The sequence below is a fragment of the Heptranchias perlo genome, chromosome 35 (assembly GCF_035084215.1).
Source record: "Heptranchias perlo isolate sHepPer1 chromosome 35, sHepPer1.hap1, whole genome shotgun sequence".
Lineage (NCBI taxonomy): Eukaryota > Metazoa > Chordata > Chondrichthyes > Hexanchiformes > Hexanchidae > Heptranchias > Heptranchias perlo.
In genome coordinates this window covers 8,921,472-8,938,137 of record NC_090359.1, presented here as the reverse complement: position 1 = coordinate 8,938,137, position 16,666 = coordinate 8,921,472, and positions in this window count along the sequence as shown.

Sequence of the window (16,666 nt, the reverse complement as noted above, 5' to 3'; positions counted from 1 at the left end):
TCTGCAATACTTCCTCCACTTTTCTATTTTCAATTTTGTTTCACCACTGTGGACTTTGTTCAAATTTAATGAATCTACACGAACATTGTTAACTTGATCTGAAATCAGGCAACAGTCTGACTGCAACATCACATTGTGAGTATGGAGGTGGAAGGATTGAGTGCAGCAGGCCAGAATCTGGACTCCCTTAGCACTGCCTTATATTACTGACATCAAACCCCACAGGTTCACAGACCACCTCCAACAAAGAGAGGGGAGAGGAGTGGAAACAGTGGGCGATACGGGAGCTGGAGAATTGCTGAGTTCCAACACTGACAGAGGGTTCGGTGGTCGAGTGTTCAAATCTCACTGTGACAAGTTGTGAATTTAATAAATCCGTTCATTTTTGCACTGGCAGCAGGGAAAACGTGACCATTGACGATGTCAAGAGGATCCCCAATGTCCTTTAGGGAAGGAAACCTCACACCCGTACCCAGCCTGGGCCCACATGTGACTCTAATCCCCCACTTAATAGCAACAACAACTTGCATTTATATAGCGCCTTTAATGCAATAAAACTTCCCATAGAATCATAAAAGGTTACAGCACTGAAGGAGGCCATTCAGCCCATTGAGTCCGTGCCGGCTCGATGCAAGAGCAATCCAGTTAGTCCCACTCCCCAGCACTATCCCCGTAGCCCTGCAATACTTTATCTTTAAAGTACTTATCCAGTTCCCTTTTGAAGGCCATGATTGAATCTGCCTCCACCATCCCCTCAGGCAGTGCATTCCAGATCCTAACCTCTCGCTGTGTAAAAAAGTTTTTCCTCATGTCTCCTTTGGTTCTTTTGCCAATCACCTTAAGTCTATGTCCTCTGCTTCTTGACCCTTCTGCCAATGGGAGCAGTTTCTCTCTATGGACTCTGTCTATAGAGTGGTAGTAGTTTGGAACTCTCTTCCACAAACGGCAATTGATACTAGCTCAATCGCTAAATTTAAATCTGAGATAGATAGCTTTTTGGCAACCAAAGGTATTAAGGGATATGGGCCAAAGGCAGGTATATGGAGTTAGATCACAGATCAGCCATGATCTTATCAAATGGCGGAGCAGGCACGAGGGGCTGAATGGCCTACTCCTGTTCCTATGTTCCTATACCCTTCATGATTTTGAATACCTCGATCACATCACCTCTCAACCGTCTCTGTTCGAAGGAGAACAAACCTAGCTTCTCCAGTCTATCCACATAACTAAAGTCCCTCATCCCTGGAATCATTCTAGTAAATCTCTTCTGCACCCTCTCGAAGACCATAGCAATTCACAGGAGCGATTATCAAACAATATTTGACACCAAAGCCAGATAAGGAGATATTCGGACAGGTGACCAAAAGCTCGGTCAAAGAGATAGATTTTAAGCAGCGACTTAAAGGAGGAGAGAGAGGTGGAGAGATGGAGAGGTTTAGGGAGAGAATTTCAGAGCTTAGGGCCTGGGCAGCAGAAGGCAGGGCCACTATAGGTGGAGCGATTAAAATCGGGGATGCACAAGAGGCCAGAATTGGAGGAGCGCAGAGATCTCGGAGGGTTGTAGGGCTGGAGGAGGTTACAGAGATAGGGAGTGGCGAGGCCATGGAGAGATTTGGAAACAAGGATGAGAATTTTAAATTGAGGCGTTACCAGACCAGGAGCCAATGTAGCTCAGCGAGCACAGGGGGTGATGGGTGAAAGGGTTGGAAGTTAGGATACGGGCAGCAGAGTTGTGGATGGTAATTTGGGTAATTAGACATGAAAGAATGAACCTTCACTTTAAAAGAGTGTCTCATAACCTCTCAATAGTTGTAATGTAGGGTACTACAGCAGTCAATGTGCACACAGCAGTGCGACCCTCTGTTGCCTTCTGATGCAGCTGTACATAGAATCATAGCTTCATAGAAGGTTTAGAGCAAAGAAGGAGGCCATTCGGCCCATCGAGCCCGTGCTGGCTCTTTCTCACAGCAATCCAATTAGTCCCAATCCCCCGCTTTTTCCCCGTAGTCCTGCAAATTTTTTCCCTTCAAGTATTTATCCAATTCCTTTTTGAACGATTCAATCTGCTTCCAATTCTTTTGCCAATCACCTTAAATCTGTGTCCTCTGGTTCGCGACCCTTCCACCAATGGGAACAGTTTCTATTTATTTACTTTATCTAAACCCTTCATGATTTTGAACACTTCTATCAAATCTCCTCTCAACCTTCTCTGCTCTAAGGAGAACAACCCCAGCTTCTCCAGTCTAACCATGTGACTGAAGTCCCTCATCCCTGGAACCATTCTAGGAATTTTTTTCTGGCACCTTCTCCAATGCCTTCACATCCTTCCTAAAGTGCGGTGCCCAGAATTGGACACAATACTCCAGTTGTGGGCGAACCAGCATTTTATAAAGGTTCATCATAACTTCCTTGATTTTGTACTCTGTGCCCTTTTTAACTGCATTCTCAACCTGTCCTGCCACCTTTAAAGATTTGTGTACATACTGCCCCAGATCTCTCTGTTTCTGCACCCCCTTTAGAATTGTACCATTTAGTTTATATTGCCTCTCCTCGTTCTTTCTGCCAAAATGTATCACTTCGCACTTCACTATGTTAAATTTCATCTGCCATGTGTCAGCCCATTCCACCAGCCTGTCTCTATCCTCTTGAAGTCTATCACTATCCTCCTCACTGTTCACTACACTTCCAAGTTTTGTGTCATCTGCAAATTTTGAAATTGTGCCCTGTACATGCAAATCCAAGTTATTAATATATGTAAAGAAAAGCAGTGCTCCCAGCACCGACCCCTGGGGATCACCACTGTACACCTCCCTCCAGTCCGAAAAACAACCGATCACCACTACTCTCTGTTTCCTGTCTCTTAGCCAATTTTGTATCCATGCTGCCACTGCCCCTTTTATCCCATGGGCTTCAATTTTTCTGACAAATCTATTATTTGTCACTTTATCAAATGCCTTTTGGAAGTCCACATACAAGGAGGGGTTGGTGTCCTGGGAAGGTTTAATATTCGAGAGTGGACATGGACACTCCAAGTAATTACTTGCTTGGAAAGGCATATAGAGACACTGAGGGTCTCTCCACCATCAGCATCAGCCATTTCAAACTCACTTACCAAGGTTAGTCATCAGACTGGGCTCCATGGGCATAGGTCAAACGTGGTGCGGTGGGTTCACAAGGAATCTGACCAGCATATAAGGGTTAGTATACTAGGAGGGGTTAGTGTACCAGGAATGGTTAGTGTACCAAGAATGGTTAGTGTACCAGGAGGGGTTAGTGTACCAGGAGGGGTTAGTGTATGAGGGGGGGTAGGGGGGGTTAGTATACCAGAAGTGGTTAATGTACCAGGAGAAGTTAGTGTACGAGGAGGGGTTAGTGCCCCAGGAGTGGTTAGTGTGCAAGGAATGGTTAGTCTACCAGGAGGGGTTAGTGTATGAGGAGGCGTTAGTGTACCAGGAATGGTTTGTGAGCAGGAGGGATTGCTGTCCCACGGGGGGTTAGTGTACCAGAAGGGGTTAGTGCACCAGGAATGGTAGGTGTACCAGGAGGGATTACTATACCAGGAGAGGTTAATGTCCCAAGAGGGGTTAATGTCCCACGAGGGGTTAATGTTCTGGGATGGGTTAATATCCCAGGAGGGATTAATATTCCAGGAGGGGTTAATATTCCGGGAGAGGTTAATGTCCCACGAGGGGTTAATGTTCTGGGATGGGTTAATATCCCAGGAGGGGTTAATGTTCTGTGCGGGGTTAATGTTCTGGGCGGGGTTAATGTTCCCGGAGGGGTTAATATCCTCGGTAGGGTTAATGTTCCCGGAGGGGTTAATGTTCCCGGTGGGGTTAATGTTCCCGGAGGGGTTAATGTCCTTGGTGGGGTTAGTGTTCCCGGAGGGGTTAATGTCCTCGGTGGGGTTAGTGTTCCCGGAGGGGTTAATGTCCTCGGTCGGGTTAGTGTTCCCGGAGGGATTAATGTCCTCGGTCGGGTTAGTGTTCCTGGAGGGGTTAATGTTCTGGGCGGGGTTAATGTTCCCGGAGGGGTTAATGTCCTCGGTGGGGTTAATTTTCCCGGAGGGGTTAATGTCCTAGGCGGGGTTAATATTGCCGGAGGGATTAATGTTCTGGGCGGGGTTAATGTCCCACGAGAGGTTAATTTTCTGGGAGGGGTTAATTTTCCAGGAGGGGTTAATGTCCCGGGAGGGATTAATGTCCCGGGAGGGATTAATGTTCTGGGCGGGGTTAATGTCCCACGAGAGGTTAATTTTCCGGGAGGGGTTAATGTCCCGGGAGGGGTTAATGTTCTGGGCGGGGTTAATGTCCCGGGAGGGATTAATGTTCTGGGCGGGGTTAATTTTCCGGGCGGGGTTAATTTTCCGGGCGGGGTTAATGTCTCACGAGTGGTTAATGTCCCACGAGAGGTTAATGTTCTGGGCGGGGTTAATGCCCCGGGAGGGGTCAGCTCCTGCGCTGGTGCCGGGGCGGGGAGGTTGGCACTGCTTCTGACTGATGCAGTCCGTACCAGTCCCAATTAGTGCTGATCCTCATGTAAACAATGCCTCGCCCCTCACAGTGCTCAGGGAATTTCCAGCCACTCCTTAAGCAACCCATGAGTTCCAGTTGAAAGAAACTGGGTTTTCCGATAACCACGAACAATCCAGGGGCCTCTGGAGGGGGAGTCCCGATCATTGTAATCCTGCTTCTGACCCCCTCCGCTCCAGACCACTGGGGCAGCCCTGAACCTATCTCTCTCTCTCTCTCTATCTGGCTCTGTCTCTGTTTCTCTCTCTCTGCCCCTATCTCTTTCTCTCTCTCTGTCTCTGATTTTCTCTCTCACTCTCGATCTCTCCCTGTCTCTGATTCTTCCTTCTTTGACTCTCTCCCTCACTCCTCTCTCCCTCTTGTTCTCTCTCTCTGTCTCTCTGCCCCTTTCTCTTTCGCTATCTCTCTCTCTGATTTTCTCTCTGACTCCATATCCCTCTCTGTCACTCTTTCTCTCCCTCTATCTCTCTCTTTCTATCTGCCCCGCTCTCTGTCTCTGTCTTTGTCTCTCTATCTATATCTCTGATGTGGAGATGCCGGTGATGGACTGGGGTTGACAAATGTAATGAGTCTTACAACACCAGGTTATAGTCCAACTGTTTTATTTGAAAATCACAAGCTTTCGGAGGCTTTCTCCTTCGTCAGGTGAGTGAGTCACACTCACTCACCTGACGAAGGAGAAAGCCTCCGAAAGCTTGTGATTTTCAAATAAAACTGTTGGACTATAACCTGATGTTGTAAGATTCCTTACATTTATCTATATCTCGGACTCGTGTCTCTCACTCTCTCTCTCTGAATCACTCTCTCTCTCTGTCTGTCTGTCTCGCTCTTTGTTTCTCTCTCTACTTCTTTCTCTCTCTCTTCTTTCTCTCTCTCTTTATCTCTCTCTTTATCTCTCTGTGGTTCTCTCAGTTTATCTTCTTTCTATCTGTCTCCCTGTAGCTTCATCTCTCTTTGTCTTTATCTCTCTTCCCGTCTCTTTCTCTCGCCATGTCTCTCCTCCTCTCTTTCATTCTATCTCACTCTCTCTCTGTGTCCTTCTTTCTCTATCTCTTCCGAAGTACGGCCTGAGATAATGAAAGGTGTTGTACACAGAGCTCCAAATTCTATAACGGGCTGCTGCTCTCACGTCTGATGGCTTTCTGGGCCTGTCTGACTCCCTGACCGTCTGAGACGGACGCCTCCCGACACAGACATCAAAAGTCTTCTTCAAAGTCACTTTCTAAAAACTGCAACACCGCAGATCAGAAATGAATAAACAGAAACAGAACAAAGCAGTAATCAGCACCTGGTAGAAAGAAGAGACTCTTGAGATGAAAGATTAGATGTGTCACTTTTAGCTGACATTCTCTTTCAGCAGCTGACTGACCTGTTGGGGACTGTTTCGTTTTGACTCGTTTAGTTATTAGTGGAGTTGCCACAGAGATGTTCATGAGATGTTTCTCGGCCTGTATCTGGGAGTTCCCCTAACCAGTCCCACACAGTCAGTCAGCACTTCCCATTTCCAAATTTCGGATATTCACTAACTTCGTAATGAGTGAATGACAAGGGGGAAAGTCACCAGGCACAGAGAGGCGGAGGGTCCTCACTGACAACCTACAGAAACTAGGGGCTGAAGTCCAGTTACCACCGGCCGGCAGGATCCTGAATATTTCCAACAAGGACAGTCCACAACATCTCCGCAGGGCCTGGTGTCCGTGAGTCCAACTGCTGTCAAAGTCCCGTTTCCCCCCTCACATCTCCACCGAGCGCAATGCTCGCCCCTGACCCACCTCAGTCTTTTCTACATTGCTGCTGCTGCTTCCTTAGCAATCAGGACCACTGCATTCTTTAACCGATTAACCGCTTCAATTGCAGCCGCACACAGTGCACTCGCCACACCCCGGCTTTTTTATAAAGTCACGACGCTAAGCAAAGTCAGCAATGTGAAAGTGATTTCGCCACTCATTTCTGTCTCAAGTACTGTTCAGATCGGCAGTTTCAGGATTTTGACCCATCCACAATGAAGGAACGGTGATAAATGTCCAAGTCAGGATGGTGTGTCACTTGGAGGGGAACTTAGAGGTGCTGCCCAAGAAGCCTTGGCGAGTTGCCGCAGTGCATCCTTTCAAGTATTTATCCAATTCCCTTTTGAAAGTTACTATTGAATCTGCTTCCACCACCTTTTCAGGCAGTGAATTCCAGATCAGAACAACTCGCTGTGTAAAAAAATGTTTCCTCATGTCGCCTCTGGTTCTTTTGCCGATCACCTTAAATCTGTGTCCTTTGGTTACCGACCCTTCTGCCACTGGAAACAGTTTCTTTTTATTTAATCTATCAAAACCCTTCATGATTTTGATCACCTCGATCAAATCTCCTCTCAACCTCCAAGGAGAACAACCCCAGCTTCTCCAGTCTATCCACATAACTGAAGTCCCTCATCCCTGGTACCATTCCAGTAAATCTCCTCTTCACCCTCTCTAAGGCCTTCACATCCTTCCTAAAGTGCGGTGCCCAGAATTGAACCCAGTACTTCAGCTAAGGCCTAACCAGAGTTTTATAAAGTTTTATCATATCTTCTTTGCTTTTGTACTCTGTGCCTCTATTAATAAAGCCCAGGATACCATTTGCTTTTTTAACAGCCTTCTCAACTTATCCTGCCACCTTCAAAGATTTGTGTACATTCACCCCCAGGTCTCTCTGTTCCTGTACCCCTTTAAAATTGTACCATTTACTTTATATTGCCTCTCCCAATTCTTCCCACTAAACTGTATCACTTCACACTTCTCTGCATTAAATTCCATCTGCCATGTGTCTGCCAATTTCACCAGTCAGTCTATATCCTCCTGAAGTCTGTTACTATCCTCCACATTGTTTACTACATTCCCGAGTTTCGTGTCATCTGCAAACTCTGAAATGATACCCTCTATACCCAAGTCCAGGTCATTAATATATATCTAAGATAAGTTGCCAGCAATTCGATGAGCTTTCATTTCTTTTTAACTGTCTCTTATGTGGAACCTCGTCGAATGCCTCCTGGAAATCCATTTAAATAATCTCAATAGACCTTATCCACCACGTTTGTTACCTCCTCAAAAATTCAACCAGGTTCGTTCGACATGACTTACCCTTTACAAATCCATGCTGGCTCTCTCTGATCAGCTCATATTTGTTCAAATGCTCAGTCATTCTGTAAACAGATTCTAGTAACTTCCCCACAACAGATGTTAGACTAATAGGCCTATAGTTGGTGGTTTCTTTCACCCACCCTTCTTAAATAATGGAGTCACATTGACAATTTTCCAATCCAATGGGACAATTCCTGAATCGAGAGAGTTTGGGACGATTATGACAAACTCATCATCAATTTCCTCACCTGTTTTTTTGAATTCCCTGAGGTGGAAAACATTAGGTCCTGGAGATTGATGAATCTTCATGTCCAATTATGTTCTCCATTACCATTATTTTATTTATATTAAATATAGTAATTTCCCCCCTTGATTTATTTTTAGTTGTCCTCGTTTCTCTGGTACTTTATCATCAATCTGAACTGTGAAGCCCACTGCAATTACTGTGCAATCATCAGATAACAGTTCTAATTCTGACCTTATGATGGAAGGCAGGTCATTGATGAAGCAGCTTGTTCAGTTAGGGTCTCCGATTTGTGGGCACTCAGACCTAGGTTAACCTTCCAATAATTCGTTGGCAGTCCCAATTGGGTATAACAAGGATTTATTATAACATCGGCAGAATCATCAATACACACAGTGATTAGGCGACAATAACAGAATACAAGATGTGCGGATACTACACAGTGTGCTGAGAGTTCGGGAAGTGTGGGAGTTTGGTGAAGTGGGGGAAGGAGGTGCTGCTTTGCCTTGCTTTTCCAAACTTTTCCTGCAGAGCGGTAGTGGACCTGAGAGTAGAAGACTGAGATTGTGGAATAAAAGCAGCAGCAGACCTGCACCAAGAAACAACTACTGTGCGACATCACAGGGACTTAACTCCTGGACCAAAGAGAAATAAGAAGCAAAAAGTAATCCAAGTGGGACGTCACCAAGGAAGAGGTCAGTGATTGGCTGGTGAGTATTTTCCTGCTGAATTTGTCTAAGGTTAGAGTTTGTGGATTCTCTGGTCTCTGTTGTGTAGTGGGGGACTGCTGTTCAGCAAGGGCCCTTGAGTATACCTTTTTAATTGAAGTGAAATTGGTGGGATTCATTTAATTTGAATTAATTAGTTGAAGGGTAAGTCATGTCAGGACAGCCCAGCCCCGTGTTATGCTCTTCCTGCTCTATGTGGGAAATCAGGGACCCTTCCGTTGTCCCTGACGACCGTGTGTGCGGGAAATGCATCCAGCTGCAGCTACTGACAAACCGCATTGCGGCACTGGAGCTGCGGATGGATTCATTAAGGAGCATTCGCGATGCTGAGAACGTCGTGGATAGCACTTTTAGTGAGATGGTCACACCGCAGGTAAAGGTTGTACAGGCAGGAAGTAATTGGGTGACCACCAGGCAGAGTAAGAAGAGCAGGCAGGCAGTGCAGGGGTCCCCTGTGGCCGTCCCCCTCTCAAAAAATATACTGCTTTGGATATTGTTGAGGGGGATGACTTATCAGGGGAAGGCAGCAGCAGCCAACTTACTGGCACCAGGGGTAGCTCTGCTGCACAGGCTGGGAGGAAAAAGAGTGGAAGAGCTATAGTGGTAGGGGATTCTATCGTAAGGGGAACAGACAGGCTTTCTGTGGCCGTAAACGTGACTCCAGGATGGTTTGTTGCCTCCCTGGTGCCAGGGTCATGGATGTCACTGAGCGGCTTCAGGGCATTCTCAAGGGGGAGGGTGAGCAGGCAGAGGTCGTGGTCCACATTGGGACCAACGACATAGGTAGGAAGGGAGATGAGGTCCTGCATCAAGAATTTAGGGAGCTAGGTAGCAGATTAAAGAGCAGGACCTCAAAGGTTGTAATCTCTGGATTACTCCCAGTGCCACGGGCTAGTGAGTATAGAAATAGGAGGATAGAAGAGATGAATGTGTGGCTAAAGAGTTGGTGCAGGAGGGAGGGTTTCAGTTTCCTGGATCACTGGGCCTGCTTCTGGGGAAGGTGGGACTTGTACAAGTCGGACGGGTTGCACCTGAACCAGAGCGGGACAAATATCCTTGCGGGGAGGTTTGCTAGCACTTTTGGGGGGGGGGGGGGGGGTTAAACTAACTTGGCAGGGGGATGGGATACAGAGTGGAGCTACAATAGGGGGTGATGTGCAGCCAAATATAGAGAAAAAAACAAGTCAGCTTGGAAGACAGGGCAAATATGTGAGGGCAAGGATGTATGGCATCTATTTTAATGCAAGGAGTCTTGCGAATAAGGTGGATGAACTGAAGGTGTTGATAAACACATGGGAGTATGATATTGTTGCTGTCACAGAGACATGGTTGAGGGAGGGGCAAGACTGGCAGCTCAATATTCCGCGGTACAGAATCTTCAGGCGAGACAGAGGGGGAGGTGTAAGAGGAGGGGGGCGGGGTCGCAATATTAATTAAAGAATCAATCACTGCCATAAGGAGGGATGATATATTAGCAGGTTCCTCTAATGAGGCCATATGGGTGGAGCTTAAAAACAAAAAGGGGGCAAGCACTTTAATGGGAGTGTACTATAGGCCCCCAAACAGTCAAGGGGAGAAAGAGGAACAGATATGTAGGCAAATCTCAGAAAATTGTGCAAATAATAGGGTAATAATAGTGGGGGATTTCAACTTCCCCAATATTAACTGGGATACTCAGAGTGTAAAAGGCTTAGAGGGTACAAAATTCTTAACGTGCATCCAGGAGAGCTTTTTGAGCCAGCATGTAGAAAGTCCTACAAGAGAGGGGGCGATACTGGACCTAATTCTAGGGAATGTGGCCGGCCAAGTGGAAGAAGTGCGAGTAGGTGAGCACTTTGGTGAGAGTGACCATAATTCGGTGAGATTTAAGGTGGTCATGGAAAAGGACAGGGAGGGGCCGGAAATAAAGGTTCTAAATTGGGGGAAGGCCGATTTTAATAGGATAAGGCAGGATCTGGCCAAAATGGACTGGGATCAGCTGCTTGTAGGAAAATCCGCATCGGAGCAATGGGAGTCTTTCAGAAGGGAGATTGAGACCATACAATGGCAACATGTTCCCGTAAAGGTCAAGGGTGGTTCCAAGAACTCCAGGGAACCTTGGATGTCAGGGGATATACGAGAATGGATTAGGAAAAAAAGGAGGGCTTTTGGCAGATACAAAAAGCTAAAGACGGAGGAAGCCCTAGAGGAGTACAAAAAGTGCAGTGGGATACTTAAAAAAGAAATGAGGAGATCAAGGAGGGGCCATGAAATAACACTGGCGAGCAAAATAAAGGAAAATCCTAAGATGTTTTATAAGTATATTAAGGGTAAGAGGATGACTAGGGAAAAAATAGGGCCCATTAGGGACAAAAATGGTAATCTGTGTGTGGAGCCGGCAGATGTAGGAGGGGTTCTGAATGAAATTTTTGCATCTGTTTTCACTATGGAGAAGGACGATGTGGACATAAAAATACGGCAGGGGGACTGTGATATACTCGAACATATTAACATCGAGCGGGAGGAGGTATTGGCGGTTTTTGTAGGCCTAAAAATGGATAAATCCCCAGGCCCGGACGAAATGTATCCCAGGCTATTGTGTGAGGCAAAGGATGAGAATGCGGGGGCTCTGACACATATATTCAGAACCTCTCTGGCCACAGGGGATGTGCCAGAGGACTGGAGAACCGCTAATGTAATACCATTATTCAAGAAGGGGAGTAGGGAAAAACCGGGGAACTACAGGCCAGTGAGCCTAACATCAGTGGTAGGAAAGTTATTGGAAAAAATTCTGAAGGACAAAATTAGTCTCCACTTGGAGAAGCAAGGATTAATCAGGGATAGTCAACATGGCTTTGTCAAGGGAAGATCATGTCTGACTAATTTGATTGAATTTTTTGAGGGCGTGACTCGTCGTGTGGATGAGGGTAACGCAGTGGATGTGGTATACATGGATTTCAGTTAGGCCTTCGATAAAGTCCCCCACAGGAGACTGGTCAAGACGGTACGAGCCCATGGAATCCAGGGTGCCTTGGCACTTTGGATACAAAACTGGCTTAGTGGCAGAAGGCAGAGGGTGATGGTCGAAGGTTGTTTTTGTGACTGGAAGCCTGTGGCCAGTGGGGTACCACAGGGATCGGTGCTGGGTCCCTTGCTGTTTGTGGTCTACATTAATGACTTGGATATGAATGTAAAAGGTATGATCAGTAAGTTCGCTGATGATACAAAAATTGGTAGGGTGGTAAATAGCGAGGAGGATAGCCTCAGTCTGCAGGACGATATAGATGGGTTGGTCAGATGGGCGGAACAGTGGCAAATGGAATTTAACCCGGAAAAGTGCGAGGTGATGCACTTTGGAGGGACTAACAAGGCAAGGGAATACACAATGAATGGGAGGACCCTCGGCAAGACAGAGGGTCAGAGGGATCTTGGTGTGCAAGTTCACAGATCCCTGAAGGCGGCGGAACAGGTAGATAAGGTGGTAAAGAAGGCATATGGGATACTTGCCTTTATTAGCCCAGGCATAGAATATAAGAGCAAGGAGGTTATGATGGAGCTGTATAAAACACTGGTTCGGCCACAGCTGGAGTACTGTGTGCAGTTCTGGTCGCCACACTACAGGAAGGAGAATGATCACTTTGGAGAGGGTGCAGAGGAGATTCACCAGGATGTTACCAGGGCTGGAGCGCTTCAGCTATGAAGAGAGACTGGGAAGATTGGGTTTGTTTTCCTTGGAGCAGAGGAGGCTGAGGGGGGACATGATTGAGGCGTACAAAATTATGAGGGGCACAGATAGGATGGATACTAAGGAGCTTTTTCCCTTCGTTGAGGGTTCTATAACAAGGGGAATTAGGTTCAAGGTAAAAGGCGGGAGGTTTAGAGGGGATTTGAGAAATAACTTTTTCACCCAGAGGGTGGTTGGAGTCTGGAACTCACTGTCTGAAAGTGTTGTGGAGGCAGGAACCCTCACAACATTCAAGAAGCATTTGGATGAGCACTTGAAATGCCATAGCATACAAGGCTACGGACCAAATGCTGGAATATGGGATTAGAGTAGACAGGGCTGATGGCCGGCGCGGACACGATGGGCCGAATGGCCTCTATCCGTGCTGTATAACTCTATGACTCTAAGGTTGATATTCCCGCTTCCAAGTCTTCTGGACAAGAGCGGCAAACGGTAGATCTCGTTCTCTGCTTTGTTCAGATCTTTTGTGCATTTTGATTTATACATTTCTTTACACTTCTGTTGGATATCCCCACTCTTGCATTTGCTGAAACTCATCTAAAATGCACGGACTGAGTGTCTTTGCTCGATTTGTTTTTTTTTTACAAAATCCAAAGCAAAATACCGCGGAAGCTGGAAACCTGAAATCAAAACCGAAAATGCTGGAAAATCTCAGCAAGTGAGGCAGCATCTGTGGAGAGAGAAACAAATAGTTCAGGTTAAGGATCTTTCATCAGAACTTTCCGTGGCTCTGTACTTGCTTAAAATTAACTCTTTAACATCTTCCATTTCTGATGAAGGGTCATCGACCTGAAACGTTCACTCTCTTTCTTTCCCCACAGATGCTGCCTCACTTGCTGAGCTTTTCCAGCATGATCTGTGTTTATTTGTTCTTGACAAATATTGCTGTGTCTTTGATTGCCTCAATTAGGTGTGAATTTCCTGTACTTGTCGATCTTTGTTTGTTGTTCATCAGGTAATAAGGTCCAAGGCTCTTACAATAATTCAACAGTTAATGGGATTATCTTTGTTTCCTTTCTTTGATAAGACAGAGCTGGTCAATCCTCTCCTTATCTGATACTGACCCGGACAAACATGTGGCCTCGAGTGACACCAATTGCATCTATCCAATAGAGAGTCAATTGCTCAGCATTGACATGTTTTGACTTCTTTGATTGGACAACTGTCTACTACAGGACACTTATTGCTGATAATTGTTTTTTTGAGAATGACCCTCTCGCCGACATCTATTCCCTGATCAATAGAGATCTCTGATCAGCAGAACGGCCAGTTCTGGTATTTTTTATATTCCAGTCTTCGATTTGACCCTTTGTGCGCTGGACACTTTTTAGTATAAGCTTGCTACTTTTATTCTCTTACAGCAGTATCTTATTTTGAGGGCGAAAAACGTGGTTTTGATCCCTCACATAAACACCAGTTCCATCCCGTGGTAGGGCCGCCAGCTGCAGACTATGAGTGCGATTTAAAGCCTTTTGAGCAGACGCTTTGAACAGCACATCACAACACAGAACATGACGATAACAGACACTTGCAGCAGCACTAAGTCATGTGATGCAATTCTGACCCAGGAGTGAGTGGAGATATCACTTCAAATATTCCACCATTGAATTTTGGAGATCAAGTTCGCGATGTCTACGAATAGCTCCTGATTCCGTTGCCCCAATTGGAATAGGTGATTAACAGAATTATTAAGCGCCTAATTAATTTGATCAAATTTTCCTGAATTGGAGGGATATCATATCCAAACATTGCAACATAGTGGTGAAGTTCATGTTTTATGGTGTCTGAGACGGTAATATTAACCTGAGTGTGGGTTTTGACATTAAGCAAAGTCTGTCAATTGATAGAGGCAGGGAGGTGCGGGGTATGACTGATGGGACAGGTCTGGTCACCATACTGATATGAGGTCGCTGTAATGGTGAGGCAATGCTCTCCTTTACCCCGATAACTATGACTGTGAGGATAATGCCAACTGAGTTGCGCTGACATATTACAATTAATGTCTCCGTAGTTCCAGTCGAACCCACAGGCTGGTAAATAGTGATTGGTAACATCATGAGGGCAGATCCACGGAGCCTCCTTAAAATCGTCCCCTGATGGATCCGTAGCCAGCCAGGTGCAATTATTGATGATGGTCACAAGGGTGCGTGCAGGCTCATGTCTCACAAGCATTACACTCTGAGTGACTCCAATGTTCTCCACTCTGAAGGTGGGCTGGCGGCAGCACATGTTAAAATAAGAAATCTTGATATGACCCCTATTAATGTCTCGTTATGGACGGCAATATTGGGCCCCGTTGTTTTGTGTTGCCAATCTTTGGTCTGAGAGCAACTGTGCGGTATGACAGTCACTTTCGTTAACCTGAGAATCTGACACAACTCTCCCGTTATAAGTCTCATATTCCATTCCAAAACCTGGGCAATCACGACCCATCGAGGCACCTGACGAAAGCCCTCGTTAACCTCACCTATTGTCCATGTTCCGGACAAGTAACTGCCCTTAATGCCGCATCCAAGGCATGTTTCGTCTCGTTGATTAATGTGTTCAACGTATTCATAACCTGGCTGGTCAGTTGTAATACTGAGAAGTCGGTTATTTTGACCTCACTCAAATCCTTTCCTTCTATACCATGTTGTTTCCCCATTATAGTTTTGATCTGGTTGGTCAGCTGTCTGACTCTGTTATCTTTGGCCTTAATATCTTGTCTGTTGATTTCTGCCATACCTCCGACGCCTGTCAATACCCCATCCTGCAGCAGGTCGCACTTCCAGCGCCAATGGTGTGTTGTCTTGTTTGGTTCAGTCTAAACTGATTAAGTGGTTGAGGTTTATTTCCCAGCGACATACTGTTGCGTTCCCGAAATTGATCTAATATTCCATGCAGCATGTTTTTTTATAACTCGTGATAAGTCTCATCACACCGGGTTGGTAAACTGGCGGAGGTGAGGCGAAGCATCTCAGTTCTGAATGTAAATCACTGTCCAGCTCTATTTTGGTTGGGACAACAACTAGACCATTCTTTGGTCCTGGTAACATTGCAGAGCATGGAATGGATGTGCCTGGCGAAGGCTTGGTCCAACTGGTTGCCTGGTGACTTCCAATTTCACCAGGTTGATGGGCTGGCTTTGAGTGGGAGCATTGCCTCTGTGGAATGGAGGGTATGCAGGCATCACCGTTACCCCCGCCTGTTCGACTATGTACTTACAGTGATGCTTCAGTTGTATAGAGCCTTGGTCAGACCCCACCTGGAAAATTGCATTCACTTTAGACACCGCAGCTCAGGAGGGATGGATCAGTCTTGGAGGGGGTTCAGTGCAAATTCACCGGAATAATAGCGGGGCTAAAAGGGTTAAATTATGAGGACATGTTGCATAAACTTGGCTTGTATTCCCTTGAGTATAGAAGGTCGAGGGATGATATGATTGAGGTGTTTAAAATGATAAAAAAATGATTTGGAAGGGTAGGTAGAGAGAAATTATTTCCTCTGGTGGGGGAGTTCACAAGGGGGAACAATCTTAAAATTAGAGACAAGCAGTTCAGGAAAGAAATCAGGAAGGATTATTTTACACAAAGGGTAGAGGAAATCTCTAATTTTCTCCCAAATGTCTGTGGATGCTGGGGGATCAATGAGAGCTTTCAAGGTGGAGATTGATAGATTTTTGATGGGTGAGGGTATCAATGGATATTGTGCAAAGGTGGATAAGTAGAATTGAGGTACAGATCAGCCGTGATCTAATGGAATGAGAGAACTTGCTCCATCGTTCAATTATATGATGGCTGATCTATACCGTAACTCCATTATTTCCAATTTCCAATTGTCCCCCAGCATCCATAACCTTTTGGGGGGAGGGAAGGGGAATAGTTCAAGGTTCTATTACACTTTGTTTGAAAAAGTGCTTTCTGATTTCCCTGCTGAATGGGCTGGCCCTAATTTTAACATTGTGCCCACTTGTTCTTGATTCCAACACCAGAGGTAATAGTTTATCTGTACCTACCCTATCAAATCCTTTTCGATTGAATCAATCCTCAATCTTCTATACTCAAGGGAATACAAGCCAAGTTTATGCAACCTGTCCTCATAATTTGAAACTCAAAGCCCCAGTATAATTCTGATTAATCTGCGCTGCACCCGCTCCAAGGCCAATATAGCTTTCCTGAGGTGAGGCACGCAGAACTGAACGCAATTCTCAACATAGGGTCTGACTAAGACTCTGCAACTGAAGCATAACTTCCTCCCCTTTGTATTCCAGCCCCCGAGAGCTGAAGTCCAATATGCCGTTATAAACATAGAAGCACTGAAAATAGGAGGAAGAGTAGGCCATCCGAACCTTC